This window comes from Notamacropus eugenii, chromosome 6 (genome assembly GCF_028372415.1).
Source record: "Notamacropus eugenii isolate mMacEug1 chromosome 6, mMacEug1.pri_v2, whole genome shotgun sequence".
NCBI classification, from domain to species: Eukaryota; Metazoa; Chordata; class Mammalia; order Diprotodontia; family Macropodidae; genus Notamacropus; species Notamacropus eugenii.
The window spans coordinates 33,217,599-33,234,908 of NC_092877.1; the positions used below are offsets into that span (position 1 = coordinate 33,217,599).

Genomic DNA, 17,310 nt, shown 5'->3' on the forward strand with positions numbered 1-17,310 from the left:
AGGGCCCCAAAGCAGCACCCAATCAAAGTCTAAGGCAGACCTGATAAGGTGTGGGAGAGGAGGGGGAAGATTTTCAGCAAAAACAGAAGTCTAAATTTGCAAAGCAAATAAAACTGGAGAATGGTTATTCATCACATAATAAAACATCTTTTGACTTCATGAATGATTTACCTGGAGCTCCATTAAATGACACTCTCCTCCCGGCCAAAGTTTACAGACAATGAATTAGAAGAAATCCCCCTAGAACTGGGCTCCAAAGGCAAAAATCTGCCCAGAACTAGGCCCCAAATTGATCTTTAAAGAAAGGGTTGGCTGAGCAAACGTGTAAATGAAACGTACTGGGCATGTCTAATATCCATTTCCAAAGACTGTTAAAACCATGCAAGGCTCCTAAGGCCTAGCAATCTTGAGGTTCTCCCATTTACTCCAGGTTGTTCCCAACAAATGCAGCTACTTCCCAGCCCCTCCCACACCCTCATCCCAGATCCTCCCCAGGCACTCCAGGGCTTCCTAACCCTTCTTTCCTCATTCAAAGCTACTTTTATTAGTGTCCTCCACCCAGGCTCTTCCAGTCTAAGCACTGGGGAAACCAAGTCTGTTCTCAACAAGCTTACAATCTGATCTAATAAGGGGACAGGACACATTCTCAAGTATAATAGTAGGGGAAAGTGTGATAAGTGAAAAGGAGATGCCAATTTCCAATACCCAACCAATTCTGATATCACACTGATCACTGCAAAGGCAAGTCCAGGGTGAGATGACAACATCTACACCAAGGAACAGCAAATATGGCTCCCTGGATTTCATTTCTTCACTGGAATGTCTCCTCAAGGCAAGGAATTATGGAGGAAACATTTTGGGAGAGGATGTACAATGTTTATTTGCTACTGGGCTTTTCCCTGGCAGTTTGCCTTCTCTCTAGAAGCCTCATCCCCTAATACAGTGGTTTCTCATGGCAAGATTCATATGAACTGATAGAACCAAGACAACCATGGATACAAAATTTTATATATATTTATATATAATTACATATTATATGCTATATATTACGATATATTATATAATTATATGTTAATATATAATTATATTATACATATTCTATCCTACAACTGTGTAAGTAGAAAGTATAAAGAAATGAACTGTAATATAAATAAATAAATCTTGTTTTGATTTTAATGTCCAATTTTGGCCACATTAAGAGTTAAGAAAACGTAAACTCAAAACTTTTTTAAATGTTTTTTAAAATTGTTTTAACATGTAATTAGGGAAAAATAAAATATTATATTTTTTAAAAGTTGAGAAAACGTACCTTCTCCCTTCTTGGATGTGGAATACGGTATATATTGTCAGATACAGTTGGTCTGCTGACTGATTTTGTTAAACTGCTCCTTTCCCCCTCCTTTTTTTTGCCCTTTATTATAAGAGCTTAGACTAGGTAGGGGACCAATATATTCAGAAATGAAGATAATTTTTTAAAAAGATATCAATAAAGAGTCGGCTCCCCTTTAGCTAGGGTTTATATACGTGGGTCAAAGCAAAAGACACCCAGAAAGAGAAATATACTTCCCACAAAGGAAAAGTTACTCCCTTCCCCTTCTCCTCACAGTCCAAATCCCAGATATACTTCAGATGTTTGACCTCTACTAAGGACTCCCTTGAAAGCTCAGTGGCCCCTCTGTCATGACTCTGGGAAGTTCCCTTATTTTTCACCCCGGCGCTCCCCAAAGGCCGGCCTTATTGTAGCCTCCATAACCAGCTATTTTCGCAGACAACTTGCACCATCAGCTCCTTCCTCCAGTGACCAGCCTAAGCTGGGGCTGCCCAGATTCTAATTCCCCTCTACAAAATTGGTGTATGGATTTAAGTTGTAGCAACAAACATAGTAATTTGGAGCATTTTACATAGCCCTTTAAGGTCTGCCAAGCACTGTACATGTTATCTCATTTAATCCTCACAAAAACCCTGTCTGGTAGGTGCTATTATTATCTCCACTTTACAGATGAGGAAACTGAGGCAAAGTGAGGCTAAATGACTGGTTTAGGGTCACAGCTGAGGCAAGACTGGAACTCCGTTCTTCCGGGCTCGAAGCCCAGCAGTTTTGGTGCTCATGAGAAAGAACCTCCCACCAGCAAGAACTGTTGAAAACTAGAGCAAGCTACTTAGGTGCATCAAATCCTGCAGGAGCTTTGGGATCTGGGGGAGACTCTGAAGTGAGCTGGCTTTCTTACCAAAAAAGACTGGAAATGGCAAGGACCCCATCTCAACCCTTTCAGGTCCTCCCACTACCCCACTTCAAAATTTAACTACCTCCGCTGGACATTCAAACCTCCTCATAACCCAGTGCCAGCCTTCTTACACCTGACTCTCCACCACATACTCTTTGATCAGTAGCACTAGCCTCCTGACTGCTCCGGGAGAACACTGGGCACCCACTTCATTAATGATCCTTCATGCTTGGAATGTTCCCTCTCCTCATCTCTGCCTCCTGCCTTCCATAAAGTCTAGCTAAAACACCACCTTCTGCCATTAATTCCCAAGCGCTCTTCATTCCACTGCCTCCTCTTGGTTGATTTTCTCCAATGAGCATGTGTGTAGAAAGCTGGTTACATATGTTTGTTTGCAAGCTCTCTCTACCAGTAGACTGAGCTAGAGAGCAGAGACTATCTTTGTGCCTTTCTTTGTTTCGTACCTGGCACATAGTAGGTCCTTAATAAATGCTTATTGACAGATCCATGGGATTAAATAACTCAAGAGATCAAATGGTGAGGGAGGAAGAAGGGAAGTGTAGGGAGCTGGCAGAAGAGGGAGATGGTATTAAGAATGTGAAATTTGGAGTTGGAAGGCCCTGGGTTCCAGCTCCAGCTCCGTACCATTTAATCAGAACTATGTGACCCTAGGCCAAGTCTCAATCTCTTGAACTTCAATTTTTTCAACCATAAAACAGAAATAACAATCCATATTTTGCTACTGTAGGGTTCTCCACAGGATCAAAGAATTTTGCATAGGTACACACTAGAACACTCCACCAAAGTAAGCTATGATACTGCCAAGGCTTCAGGGGAGTATGAGCTTTCCCTAGGAGAACATAGGTGATTGACTATTATCATAAAAATCCTCCTCTGCCAAATGGACTCACCCTCAAGGCCTGGGGTGGGAAAAAGAGGAGCAGTAAATTGGTAAAACGGGATGCTGCTTATCTAATCATCTGGCTGTAGAATATTGAAAAGCCAAGCAGCTTGGCCTCCTCCTCTTCTCTCCTACCTTTTTAAGGGCTTGGAACTTGCTTACTAAATTTAAGCTCTGCTCCCAAATGTGCACATATAAGGTCTTTCAGTCTGGTAGCAAGCAGTTTTTTTAATGGCAAAGGAAGAGAGGGAGCATGAAGGAGGGAAGTGGAGGGGGGAGACAGAAAGAGACAGAGGAGAAAGAGACAGACAGACAGACAGAGAGACAGACAGACAGAGAAGAGATGGGGGAGAGGGAAAGAAAAAAGGAGAGGGGAGAGGAAGGGGATAGAGGAATGAGAGGGAGGGAACAGAAAAAGAAGAGAGGGGAGAGAAAGAGGAAGGGGAGATAAGGGGGAGCAAGACAGAGGAGTGAAAGAGAGGAGAGAGTCAGAAATTAAATTTGGGGACAGCCTAAGTTGTACTTGGGCAGCTATGCCAATTAAGAGCTCTAAAAATAGCCTTGCTTTCTTTCATGTGGAAGATAGAGATGAGGCTTCTGCAATAAACAGACAGTGCTGCTGAACGCTTGTGAGGCTAGGCCCCAGAACCAGCTGAGACACAAGCAGTGGGTTAGCAGGCAGAAGCTTCAGAGACAGACAAGCCAGCCTGCCTGCCTGCCCTCCTCCCACTCAGCTCTTCAGACAAGCCAATATAAAGAAGGAAAGACTCCTCTCTGTTTTAGAGGCATCCAATGCCCCCAAAGGGCCAAGTGACTCCTAGGGAGCTTAGAATCCTGGGCACATCCTGGAAGAAAATGAGGGTCCAGAAGGGGATAGGGTGATGGGCACCCTCCTCTCACCACTATTATCATTCTTAATAAGCAGTAATAATGCAGTAAAGTAAGTCGAACAGGTGTGCTTGCTGGTGGGTGCTTTTAAGGAGGGGTGAGAGATTCTGATTAAATGTCATTGTTTTCGATCATGTCCAACCCTTTTGGGGGTGGGGTGGGGTTTCTTGACAGAGATACTGGACTGGTTTGCCTTTTTCTTCTCCATTATACAGATGGGGAAACTGAGATAGGGTGAAGTGACTAGTATTTTAGCTGACTAAAACAGAAGAGAGCTATATGCTAACCCAACCAGGCTCTGCATATCCTGGGAAGGGGGAGAAGGGAACAGGAGGGAGAATGCTGAGGGCCATTCACAAAGTTTCTTGGAGGAGGTCCTGGGATAAATTCCATCCCTATTATTGAGATGGGAATGGATTGCTCCCCTGCCTGATTAACTTCTCTAGATCCTACCATCTGCATGCACAATGTCCAGTAAAGGGCTCTGGAAAAAGCACATACCCAATTAATAACGACTGGGTTGAGCTGTGGTTGAGTCACACACAGTAGGCAGCCTGAGAAGACCAAAAGGACAGAGGAGAAATATCTGTCCATCAGCACACCCGTGCTTTGTTGAATTACCTGTTCACATACTCCCTGCCTTGAGAGCAGCCAAGGAGACCTGAGGAGACAGAGAACATCCTTTCCCAAAGGGACACAACAGGGTTTCTTTCCAATCTCACATAAAATATCTGAGGCATATCAGAAACCTGGCCTAGTGGGTAGTGCCCGGGGGCCTTGGAACCAGAAACACCTGGGTTCACATCCTGCCTGCCAGGATTATTAGCACATCACTTAACCTCTTTTAAGTCTTGGCTTCCTCCTCTGTATAAAGGAGTTAGACTTCATTGTCTCTAAGGCTCCTTGTAGTTCTAAATTTATGAGTTTGTGAGTTGGAAATCAAGGCTGACTATCTCAATTTCCCTTGCTAACCTAGAACCACGAGACTGAGGCATCCTATAGGGCAGCCACTCAAGGACACAGCTGCTTGGTCTTCTCTCCAGGAGGCTGACGCTTCACAATCAGAGGTCTCATTGAGCAGATCCCAGACAGAGTGAAAAGAAGGTCCAACCCAATACTTGCTTTTCTAGGACAAATAAGCCAACTCACCTGCAAGTCCAAAAGGAAATGAAAAAGAGACTGTTTTGCTTGGTCATGAAATTCTTCCCCTTTGGCCATTCAGTTTTCCATGTCAGTTGGGGGGACTCCCAAGCTGAACTTTGGGCTAAGTTGCTAATAAACTCAGCTCTCTGGGTGAAACTGAGGCAAAGTGGGCTAAGTGACTTGTCCATGAACTAGCAAGTGAATGCCAATACTAAATCCCTCCTGCCCTCTTCCATGTAGCCTCAGGCTCATTTCACAGCCTCCCCCCCCCCCACCTTTTCCTCCAAAGTCAAGGCAGCCCTAGAGAGAGAGGGCTTACACAGGTGGAGATGGGGCCACTGTCTCTGAACTACAACGTTCCCTCTCATTTGTTTTAGCAAACCCCAGTCATCCTCTATAACCAAGAGGCAGATTTAGCTCGCAGACAGCCTGCCTAGGAGCACAAGACAAACAGTTTTGTAACTCACTTCATTTGGCCTAGAGATCTGCAAAAAGCCAATGGGAAAGCTTAGCTTTTCTGATAAAGCTTCCAGGCTTTTTTCAAAAGCCAAATTCAAACTTCCCTATTACCAACCAGCTTCTCCCCCAAATTCTCACATTAATTCATTAATTTATTAAACACCTACTATGTACAAGCCTAGAGGGAATGTGGCTTCATAATCATGTAAACTCAATACCAGCTTTAAGACTTACAAATCACTTTAAATACATTATCTCATTTGTTTCTCACAAGATAGTGAGATAAGTATTACAAGTAATATTATAATCTCCATTCTACAAACAAGGAGACTGAGGTTCAGAAAGCTGAAAGTGACTTGCTCAGGGTGGTAGAATTAACAAGACTCTGAGGGGGGATTCCAACAGGTCTTCCTGACTCCATGATGAGCACTCTACCCATACACCACCACATTGCCCCTTCTCCAGCAACAGGAGGTTGGGTGTGGGGGGGGAGTTGAAGCTTCCAATTGGATGTCCCATAGGCATCTGAAACTCAATATTTCTAAAAACAGAACTCATTATCTTTCCCCCTAAAACCTTCCCCTCTTCCAAGCTCCCTTATCCTAACTGAAACAAGCTCAAAAACCAGGTTTCATCCTCACCTCCTCCTATTCTCCATATCCAAGACACTACCAAAGTTGTCATTTGCCCATTCACACCATCTCCCTGACACACACCCACTCATGGAGCCACCACCCTATTAGAATTTCTCATCTCCTCTCAGCTGGATTACTGCCACAGCCTGCTAATTGGTCTTTCTGTCTGGTTTCTCCCAACTCCAATCCAGGTGGCAGTGCCTCCCCAGCCACTTATTGCCCTTCCTTCTGAGACAACCTCTCATCCACTCAATATCTATTTTGTTATTGTTATTACCTAGTTATTAACATGTCTTCCCCATTAGAATATGACCTCCTTGAAGAAAAGGATTGGTTTTACTTACTGGGCTTAGCCCAGTGCCTGGCATACTAGTAACTAAAAAATACTTTTAATTGACTGACTCAAAGCCTACCTTGGAGACATACTAGCTATGTGGCCATCAAGTCACAACTTTCAGGATGAAGTTCAAAGACTTTTGGGCTAAGACTAGAAGGTATATACATGAGCTTTACTCTTGAAAAGAGTGGCCAGTCAACACAGCAAAGAAATCACAGGTCCAGACCCATTCCTCAAAAATCCCTCTCCTGATCCAAAGCAGAACAGAGTCCAGTACCCTCCAAGTTCCCATGATAAATACTGCCACGATCTGAGACCCATTAGTCAATGCAACTCCACAAGAACACTAAGACCCCAGGAGGATTCATCCCACCTCTGGGTTAAAGGGTTGGAAAATCCAACACCTATGTATTCCAGGAAGGATTCCTAGAACTGAGTGTTCCTTCATCCTCCTCCTCAAATTCTTGCTGCCTCTCAACTGACCATCTAAACAAGGAAACAAACCAGATGGGCAGAGGGCCATACCCACCAGAATGGCAGTATACCAGTAAGACTGTCCACACCCCATGCCACCATCTCTCACTCCAAAGCAAAGGCACTGACAGAGGAATGAATCAATGGGAAGACCAGCTGCATCCAGAGGTCCACACTCTCAGTTCCCTGAAAAGCAGTCTTGCTGCATTTGGGAAAGAATGCTGTTGCTACAGTTGTCTTCATAATCTATAACCTTTGGGCGAACTGTATTGAGGTGGGGATTTGAGAAAACAAAACAGAAAATTCCCTGGACCTTATGAGGGATAAAAGTTAGCCCAGTTCATAGTCAGCCAAAAGAAAAAATCTAAAAATATACACTTAGCACTAAGTACTCCTACCCCACCCCCTAACAACACAGCAGTCCCACAACCCACCCCGATGGGTTTGCTTGTAGGAATTGATTGGAACCATGAAGATGGGAACTACCCTTTGTTTTCTTGAATGGAGTGTGGTGAGGACAATAAGTAACTAATGAAACAAGCTTGCTCCTGCTCTCTCGCTCTCTCGCTCTCTCTCTCTCTCTCTCTCTCTCTCTCTCTCTCTCCCTCCCTCCCTCTCTCTCTCTCCCTCTCTCTCCCTCCCTCCCTCTCCAGATTGATTCTGTGATATATTAAGAGTTATGTCTCGTAGAAAGAACACCACACTTTCAGTCAGAAAACCAGCTAGCTGTGTAACCTTGGGCAAGTCACTGTCCCTCTCTGTGCCTCAGTTTCCTCACCTGTAAAACATGGAGGTGGGGCCACTTATCCTCTAAGATCACTTTACAACTGGACCATTCCTAGCTCTGTCATTCTAATTCAACAAGCATTCATTCGTTAAGCAGCTATTCCATTCAAGGATACTATGAAAGCCAAACTCAAATAAAGGCCTGGTTTTAAGAGTTCCCATGCTCTTGTACACAGCCAGGGAAGACACAAAGAATGAAGGCATGAAAGGCTAGTGGGGTTCAGGGCGGAGAGAAAGCATTTCTGGCTAGAGAACTGTACAAATTATAGCCATGAATTGTGGCCAGCCTTTGGGCCAGAAGAAGCTAGGCAGTTCCAAGGAGAGGAAACTAGGAGAGAGGGCTCGGTTCAGAATCAGGTTTACAGAGCTGAAACAATCTGGGCCATTGAGGCCTTTTGGTGACACATCACTCCTGTCCTGCTTGGGGCTGGGAGAACTCCTACCTCAGCACTTTCAGAAGAAACTCCTTATCAGTCTCAACCAGCCATGTTGACAGTTTTCAGAAAAGCCGAGGTGAAAAAAATAGAAAGAAAGGTAGCTACATTCTGCAGGGCACATGGCAATGCTTTTTCTCCCTTATCTTATTTCGTATTTGTTTTAGTATTTAAATTTAAAATAAATTAATAAAAATAAATAAATTTTAGAAAAAGAGAGGTAGTGGGGTAAGCAGATGGGATGCTGAAGCCAAGAAACAATAAAATGTTATGTGTTCTCCACAGCCTTCCCCTCACCAACCTCCAATCTCCAGCAAAAAAAAGGAATTGACCTTTGTCCCATTGGGCATAGAGCACTATAGTCCTAGGACCAAAGGGAAGCTGTTAGCCCAATCTTCTGTGGGGTTTTCTAGTTCCCATCCCACAACCATACCTATCTCAGTTATCCTAAGAGTGACAGCATGGGGAGGGTTCAAGGGATTTCCAGTTTGCCTGTTACAGGCAAAAAAAAAAAAAAAGATTGTTTAATGCTCATTTCTATACTTAATAAAATTCAATTAAGTCTAGCATTGGGAAGACCTCATTTCCTTAATTCAAGAAAAAATGAAGCTCTCAGGAAGGAAGGGGAGGTGGTGGAACCAGTAAGGAAGGAAGGCAGGCCACATATTTCACACCTTCTCTTTTCCTGCCCATCCCCGTACTCCTTATGTCTTTTAAGAAATCCTAGGGCAAGTGTTTGCATGTTTTCCTAAGGAGGCAAAGAAACTCAAAACTCAAAGACTGCTTGAACCCTTCTAGTTGGGTTGGCCAAAGTCTACCAAATGCAACTAAGAAAACTTAAGCCTTAGGGATTGTTCTGTGTAACTTTTACCAGGTAATTTTTTTTTTCCAAACGGGCATTTTATCAAGGTTGCAATTGGAGAATGACTGAATACATGGTAGCAAATGAACAGAATGAAATGTTACTACACAGAAACAAGAGGAATGATCTGTATGAACTGATGCAAAGCAAAATGGTAGGACTACAAGAAAAAAAAAGCACAGTGACTACAACACGGTAACTACAACACCTGAAGGAAGTAGAACTTGGAATAACTGAAAATCCAGCAATGGTCCCAAAGAGCAAATAATAAAATGTACCTCCTTCCTCTCTACAAAGAGTTACAGAAGTCATCATGATACATAGAAAAGAGCATATGGTCTGCAATCAAGAAGACCTGGGTTTGAATTCTGCCTCGCTAATTAGAACCTGTGTAGTACCTTGGGCAAATAATTTAACTCCTTTAGCTCTCAGTTTCCTCATCTGTAAAATATGGAAGTTATCAAGATGGCTTCTAAGGTCCCATCTGTCTACGATCCCATGACTCCCAGGACAAAGGGAGCATATACTGTTAAGAGTGTCCCAGAATCAGCTGTTTTTGCTTAACTACTTTTCTTTATACCAAGAGACAGGTCTAATGGGGAAGGAGAAAATATAAAAGGATTATGATATATAAAAATAAAAGGCTTCAATAAAATTTTTTTAAACAAAAAATAAACATTAAGCCTACTGAGTAGTGTCCGTCTAGGTAAAATCAACTGAACATTCCAACAGCAGAAGCCCGCTGTGACAGAACTTTAAGCACAAAGTCTGCATTGCTTCTTGGGAGGTTAGTGGATTGCTTGAGCTTGGGAGTTCTGAACTTCAGCAAAGCTAAGGCAATCAGGTGCTCCTCCTATGGCAGTATAAAGTATGATAGGATAAGTCCACTGGTGATTCACCCCCAGTGGGGAGGGAGTCTAGCTTAACTAAGCTCAGACTGTAGGAAGTCCAAGACCTATGACTGGTCACTGCATTTCAAACCTGGACAAGGTAGGGAGGCCCAGTCTCAATGAAGAAAAAAAAATTCTTCAATCCTGAAAACAGTTGTGAGAGAAAGGGAGGGCAAGGGTTAATATGTACATTTTACATACAGTCATTTACTCTTCCTGTTTTTTATCATTGTATCCTTACTACCTACTCACAGATCCTGGCATACAGAAGGGGCTTAATACCAGTTGAATTGATATGTCTGGGCCCCACTGCCCAGAAAGCTAAAAAAAAAAATTAATGGATTCTATCTTGTAGATTTGGAGCCAAAAGGAGCTTGGGGGCCATTTTGCTCAAACCTCCCATTAGACTGAGGGCAGGGATTGTCTTTTTGTCCCTTAGAGTATACCTAATGCTCAGGACAGTGCCTAGAACATAATAGGTGCTTGATAAATGTTTATAGATTGATGTGAATGATTTTACAGATGAGGAACATGAAGCCTAGACAGGTGAGGTTGCTCAAGGGTCACAAAGCTCGGAAGTGTTAGGGCTGGGATTAGAACTCAGACCCCTGGGATCCACGTCCATCAATCTTTCCCCCTACAACTGCATCATTTCTGAACAAATACAGACAAGATTTTTTAAAAAGTCAACCAATGCTGACATTCTGTCATTATCAAGTCTAGGCTAGAAGATCTGAGAGGAAAACAGTTACGAGTCGGAAGCAGACGTGAAAAGAAGTATCTTTGAAGCCCTTCATTCCTTAAGGCCCCAAGGGAAGGAAAATGGGAGGGAGAAGTTGGGAGGGAGGGAGAGAAGAGAATTCAGGATTCTTCTGACAGCCAGTTGGTACATAAAGTGTTTGGGTTACAACGTTATAATTACTGAGGCTGATTAAGTCAGACTTCAAAGTTGGGATTACAATGACATCAGTCCCCATCAGCCCCATGTGCTAAACTCACAGCCCTCTCCACTCAGCCACAAACCAGTGTGGCAAGGCTGAGCACACCAGATATTTCTACTATTACTGCAGCATGTTTACAAGCTGATGATTACTGAAGTCAGTCCACACATACTCCTTTTTTTTTAAACCTCTTATCTAAACACATGTGCAGGCCTCTGCCCTTGTAGACAAGCCAGACAGCATGGCTGGCATCAGCAGCACGTGTGATCTGGCCACTAAGAAAGGCAACGGGCACACATCAGGGGCAGGGGGATTTCCTGAGACAAAGCCTTCCCATCATGCCAGATGATCCCAGAGCTCTCTTCTAGCTCCAAGGCAACGAGTGTAAAATAGAGGAGCAGTGTGGCCTACCAGAAAAAGCACTGGACTTAGAGTCAAGAAAATCCCAGTTCAAATCCTATCTCAGACACTAAAGAGCTGTGTGACCTTGGGCAAGTCAGTTAGCCTCTTTCAGATTCAATTTCCTCATCTGCAAAGTGGAAATACTAACAGCACATCCCTTATCCAATTGTTGCAAGAAGTGCTTCCTAAACCTTATGACACTATGGAAATGTTGGTTGTAAAAATAATAATTAGTAGTAGGTTTCCCAAAAGAAACACCTTCACACTGGAAACAATAAGGGAAAGAGGGCTAGGTTTCGGGTGGAGGTGGGGAATCTTTGGCCTCCAAGCCACATGTGGAGCTCTAGGTCCTCTGGTACAGCCTTTTGACAGAGTCCAAGTTTTGACAAGTCCTTTTATTAAGGGGAGTTCTGTGAAGTTTGGATTCAAATTTGGCCTCAGACTTTCCAAATGTTGTGACCATGGGCTACTTCCTTTAACCTTTCTCAGCCTCAGTTTCCATGTCTGTAAAATATAAGTGACAGTACCCACAAGACAACCCTCATAAGGTTTCTGGAAGGACTGAAATGAGCTGATATCTAATCAAAAGGGCTTTTACAAATTTTCAAGTGCTATAAACATGTCTCTTGCTATCACGGTAATCACAAGGAGCAGAGCTTCCATTCAATAGGATACCATGCATCCATACTACTGCCCATCGCTGAGACGTACTAACTAAATGCCCATGCAGCTGCACTGACTTTCCTCCAACACAATCTTCCTCAGTGACAGGGACTCACCCAGTGGCATGGTGTCTACAAACACTTCCAACGGAGAAGTCAACCACAGCTGGAGGATCTAGCCATGAGGCAAGCAGTTGCCTCCAGAATTTGCCAAAGATTCACCCCCAGAAATCTCAATCCAAGGAGTAAAAAAAAAAAAAACACAAACAAACAAACAGCAGACCTAGTGACGGCTAATAATGTGGACTCCAATGCCTCTTAAAACCCCCAGTTCTGAATGCTTAAGAAGACAAGTTATTACTCCAAGATTCCTAGTAATTAAAGATCTCAGATAGAGGCTTAGGTGAGGGTGGGAGTGGGATTGATAGGATCGTCTAAGTCTGACTGGAGAAACTACAGGTCAAGACTGCTGCCCTAGGGGCTAAAGAAGGGCCCATTGCGGGGTGGGGAGCATGTGCCAACACAGGCCAGAGATGGAGAGGGGGATACTGCAGCCATCCATGGCACGCTCGCCTTCCTCTTCCTACCCCAAGAAGACATGCCTGCTGTGGTGGTGATGGTGGTGGGAGAGAACGTAGTTATTTCATCTTTAACTGAAACCACATCAGAATATTTATATCTCAAAGCTAGCAAGAACACGGATCAGCAACAGATGTCCAAACTCCCAGCAAAACCACAAGGCCTCCAAGGTCTCTGGCAGCACCTTTCACCAATGTCCGCAGCCCTCTTCCCCCACCCAAAGACCCCTCTCCCCAGCACAAAAACGCTAAATCCAAGAAGTTTCCATTTGAAGAACCCAGGATTCCAGGAGACAAGCCCTACATCTTCTCTGATTTCAGGAGTCTCTGTCTCCTCCTGGGATCACATGCGTTTGACAACGCAAAGCCTGGCCTGGCTGCTAGGCTGGGGTTGGTAAAAGTTGCCTCCAAATCTCCAGCTCGGGCCAGGAAACCAACCACAGGTGCCAGGATTAAGTAAGGCACCTCTCCGAAAGAATACTTCCTTCCCGGGGAAGCTAAGCCGGGAGGTGGGCCCAGGGCGGGCACAGCACCGGCTGCCACCTGGGCCCTCCCTCCCACGGAACACCAGGAGACATGCCGGGAGAAGTGCCGGAGAGGCACCCGGACATCCAGGCTGGCCCGAGGGGGAGCCACAGTCCCGAGGGACCTCGCAAAGACAGCGCGGCCACCGACCAGGGGCAAAACTTAACTTCCTGTTATTAAAGCGCGGGGGTGGAGGGGAAATATCCCCGGAGCAGGGGGGCAGGCTGGGAGGGTGGAAATGAGCTGGGACCACAGGTCAAAGAGACAAGACCATCCGTGGCATTTCGGTTCTGTAGGATTTGACGGGTCCCGAAATATCCAGAGCCAGAGGACTGGTACCCGACCAAGGTGGTGGATTGTTTGGGGGTTTTTTTTTGGGGGGGGGGCTTGCTTTTTTATTTGTTTGTTTAAACGGGTTAAAGGCCGGCGGGCATCTCAGGTAGCCGAGTTTGTTCGCTTTGAGAGTTCTGTTTGTTTAATAGAGGGAGGATCAGAGTGTCCGGCCCAGGGCAGCCTCTGTTTAGGGGCACCCTCCCCACGGTCTTTCCAGAGAGCCTCAACTGCTTTCAGAGAAACCCTCCAGCCCCCCAGCCAAGCCCCAGCGCCCGCGGCCGCTCCCGGGGTTGGGGATGATGAGGCCCCGGGCGTCCCCGCACCTGCGTCCAGTCCAGGCCAGACTGGGGCCGCTCCTCCCCAGTGCCCGCCCCGCGAACCCCGACGCCGCAAGCCTTACAATGCGCCACGGCGCTCCGGGAGCGCATGGTTCTCGTCCACCGGCCCCGGCCCTCCTCCACCTCCCCGTCCGGCCCGCGGGCGCGGCACCCCGGGACAGCAACAGCGCGGCGGCTGGGGACTGACTGAGCCGGGAGCTCCTGGCTCGACCAAGGGAGCTGCCCCACGGGGGCGGGGCGGCCTCCCCCAGCCCGGCCTCTCTCCAATGGGAGGGCAGCCCGGAGCCCGGGCCCCGCCCTGCCGGGCTAGCTGTCACCGCGGGCCGGCGCACGTGGGCTGGAGCTGCCCCTGCTGCCCAGCCCGGCGGAGTCCCGGGGGGCGGACCCGGCCCCAGCACCAGCCCAGCCCGCTTGGGGAAAGCGGGCCCGCCCCGCTCCGAAGGCACGCAGGTAGGCGCCCCTGCCTGCCCAACCAGCGCTTTCCCCGTGAAGCTCCAGGTTTGCGCCGCCCCCGCTACCAATTGGACTAGGAGTGAGTGGTGCGTCCCAGCCTGGGCGCCGCGCTCCCCTGGGCGGGGGTGGGAGCGGAGGGAGAGAACGGAAAGGGGGAGGATCCCAGCTGGTGGAGATGGGCGCAATCCAAACCTAGACGGGGAAAACTGAGTCCACAAACTGGCATGGGGGCCAGCGCTCCCGGCTCCTCCTTGGGCTCGTTTCCTCCTCTTTACATTGGAAATAGCACTAAGTAACCCCGAAGGTCCCCGCAGCTCTGGCATTCTGCTCTTGGACCCCAGCATCACTTCCTGGTTCTCTGTCTGCAGAAGCCCGGGGCGAGCCTCTGGGTGCAAAGTCCTTTCCGCGGCTGCAGAATCTCCAGCCTCAGACTTCCTCTCGCCTCTCTCACTGGCACGCAGGATATCTTCATCTGTCTTTTGAGCTTTTAGAATTGGCTTCTGACCGGTCTCCAATGTGTTCTCTCCCCATTCCTTCTTCACCCAGGTCGCATAATCAACTTGACACGCTGTTACGGCCGTGGACCCTGGCTGGTTCCAAAGCCTTTAGTGCTCCCCCTTGCCAATGAAATAAAGTACAAATGACCAATCCAGGCATTGCGGGCCCTCGGTTGCCTGACTGGAAGTAGATACGTAAACCATACACATGACGATTTGAAGCGTAGGGAGAGAACACTAAGCTAAAGAGATTCAGGAGATGCTTCCTGGAAGATGGCTGAGAAGATGAGCCCAAAGGCCTTCCCGAGTCAGCTAGTACTGGCTTCCAAGAGATCTGATTGTTAAATTTTCATTGTAAGCACTTCGGCAAATGCTACACATCGGGGCTTCATTTGTTGTTGTGCCGATTGACTGGACTTAAGAAAGCCTTGGAGCTGGATGTTAGTAATGTAGTTTACACTTAAAAGAGAGGCATACACATTCCAGGGCCCCCACCCCAGCTGGTTGTTAACGGTTGCACACCCCTGGATGAGTCCTGAAGGAAGAGAGAGATTGTAAGAGGCAGAAATAATGTGACTATATTCTACGCGTGGAGGACAGACTGTGGTGGGAAGCGGAGGTCTCGATCCAGAGAACAGCCAATGAGCTGATCTTTGGGGAATGCAACGTGTGAAGGGTGTTATCAGCCTACACAGAGAAGCCGGAGAAGCCTTTAAAATGCCATGCGGAGGAATTTGATCTTGGAGGAACCTCTGAAGATGCTAGAGCCTGGAGCGACAAGCCCTGACTCTTTTAGGGAGATTATTTTGAAGCCTTCCCCAATACACCATTCACCTCCCCTTGCTGAAAGCCATCCCTCATTCCTTCAGTCTCTCCCAGGATTCCACCTGAACCTCTCTCCTTTGTATTCATGACGATCCCCTTGGAATCATAGTTATCGTGTATTTGTTCTTCGACTGTTGGGTGCGAAGCTCCCGGAGAAGAGGACCTGTGGAGAAACCATCTTACTTGTTCCAGTGCTGAACCCAGCGGGTGGTGCGTCAGCAGAGTTGAATCAAATGCATTGAAAGGACAGTTGTTGCTAACCGGGTCTGCAGGCATCCATTAATTTATGTCTTCCTATTCTATTAAGTACGGACACTGATTCTCACTAACCCTGGAGTGACACCTGGATGGCTGTCATTTTACTTTATTATTTCAAATTTAGAGAAGGCCAGTTAGGTGGCACGTTGGATAGAGTGCCTTGCCTGGAATCAGAAAGACCTGAGTTCAAATCCAGCCTCAGATGTTTAATAGCTGTGTGACCCTGGGCAAGTCACTTAAAGGCTTGCAGCCTCAGTTTTCTTATCTGTAAAATGGGGATAATAATGATACCTACCTCCCGAGTTGTTATGAGGATCAACCTAGAATATGTGTAAAGCATTTTGCTTACCTTAAAAGACCTTAAAAGGGTAAATAAATGTTAGCATTTCTCATTTATTTATTACCTCTGACTGTCTTAGACCATAGTGAGGCCATTGTTTTTAATCCCATTTTACAGAAAAGGAAACCGGAGGTGCTGTGACTTGGCCAAGGTTACAGCTTGTAAGGCCCTAGAGGAGACTAGAAACCAACCCTCCAGATCATAACCCAGTGTTTGGTCCAGTGGCATTTAAGAAAACTCTTAGACTACGTGCCCTGTTGGGCCCCATCAGGCCCAGCAAGCCCTGCAGATGCTTCTAGTCTGTCCTCTGCCCTCCTCCCCAGGTTGCTCCCAGCCAATCAAAGGAACCCACTGAATCACAGTGCTGGAAGAGACCAAGGGCCATTAAAATGAACCCATAACTCAACATGAATGTTCTCTCTGTCATATTCCTACTCCTTTCACAGGAAACTCACTCCTATCCAATGCAGCCAAGTGTGGAGCTGCTCTGAGTGTTAGGAAGCTTTTCCTTTTCCAAAATCTGCCTCTTTGCAACTACTGTATACTCAGAACAAAAGTAGGCACTAGGAGAAAGTCAAAAATCAGAGGACAGAGCTCTGGCCTTTCGGGAGTTTCCAGTCTAAATGGGGGGAGGGCATTGAACTCATTTTTGAGGGGGAAGGAGGACACTTACAGTAAGGTATTATATGTGATGAAAGGGAGAGTTAGGTGGCACAGTGGATACAATGACTCATCTTCCTGAGTTCAAATCCAGCCTCAGACACTTACTAGCTGTATGACCCTGGATAAGTCACTGTTTGCCTCAGTTTCCTCACCTGTAAAATGAGCTTAAGAAGAAAATGGCAAAACCACTTCAGTATCTTTACCAAGAAAACCTCAAATGGGGTCACAAAATGTCGGACTTGACTGAAACAACTGAACAGCAACAGTTAGATGTTAACAAGGAGGTAAGAAGTCCAGGCAGAGAGGATTTGAGACTCCCATTTAACAGCACCACTATCTTCTCACCCACCTAGCACAGAGTGGATTTAAATACTAAATAGTAATTGTTTCTCTTTTACCCAGGAACCCTGAGGGTCTTCCTCTCCCAGTCTGATTTTTTTTTTAAATTAAAGGGGCCATCC

At 46.2% G+C, this 17,310-nt stretch overlaps 1 protein-coding gene across 8 annotated transcripts in view; it reads right to left on the bottom strand.

The window, feature by feature from the left end:
- The window catches only part of MICAL2 (microtubule associated monooxygenase, calponin and LIM domain containing 2), a 253,290-nt gene extending 239,291 nt beyond the window's left edge, over nucleotides 1-13,999 (bottom strand). For 7 of the 8 annotated variants that reach the window (XR_011969323.1, XM_072619419.1, XM_072619417.1 and 4 more), the window contains exon 1: nucleotides 13,876-13,999. The gene's annotated coding sequence lies outside the window, so the exon portion shown is untranslated. Of the gene's footprint in view, nucleotides 1-13,798 lie in introns of all 8 variants that reach the window. The other variant, XM_072619415.1, reaches the window with a different exon arrangement.
- Between the last annotated feature and the right edge of the window lie 3,311 nt (nucleotides 14,000-17,310).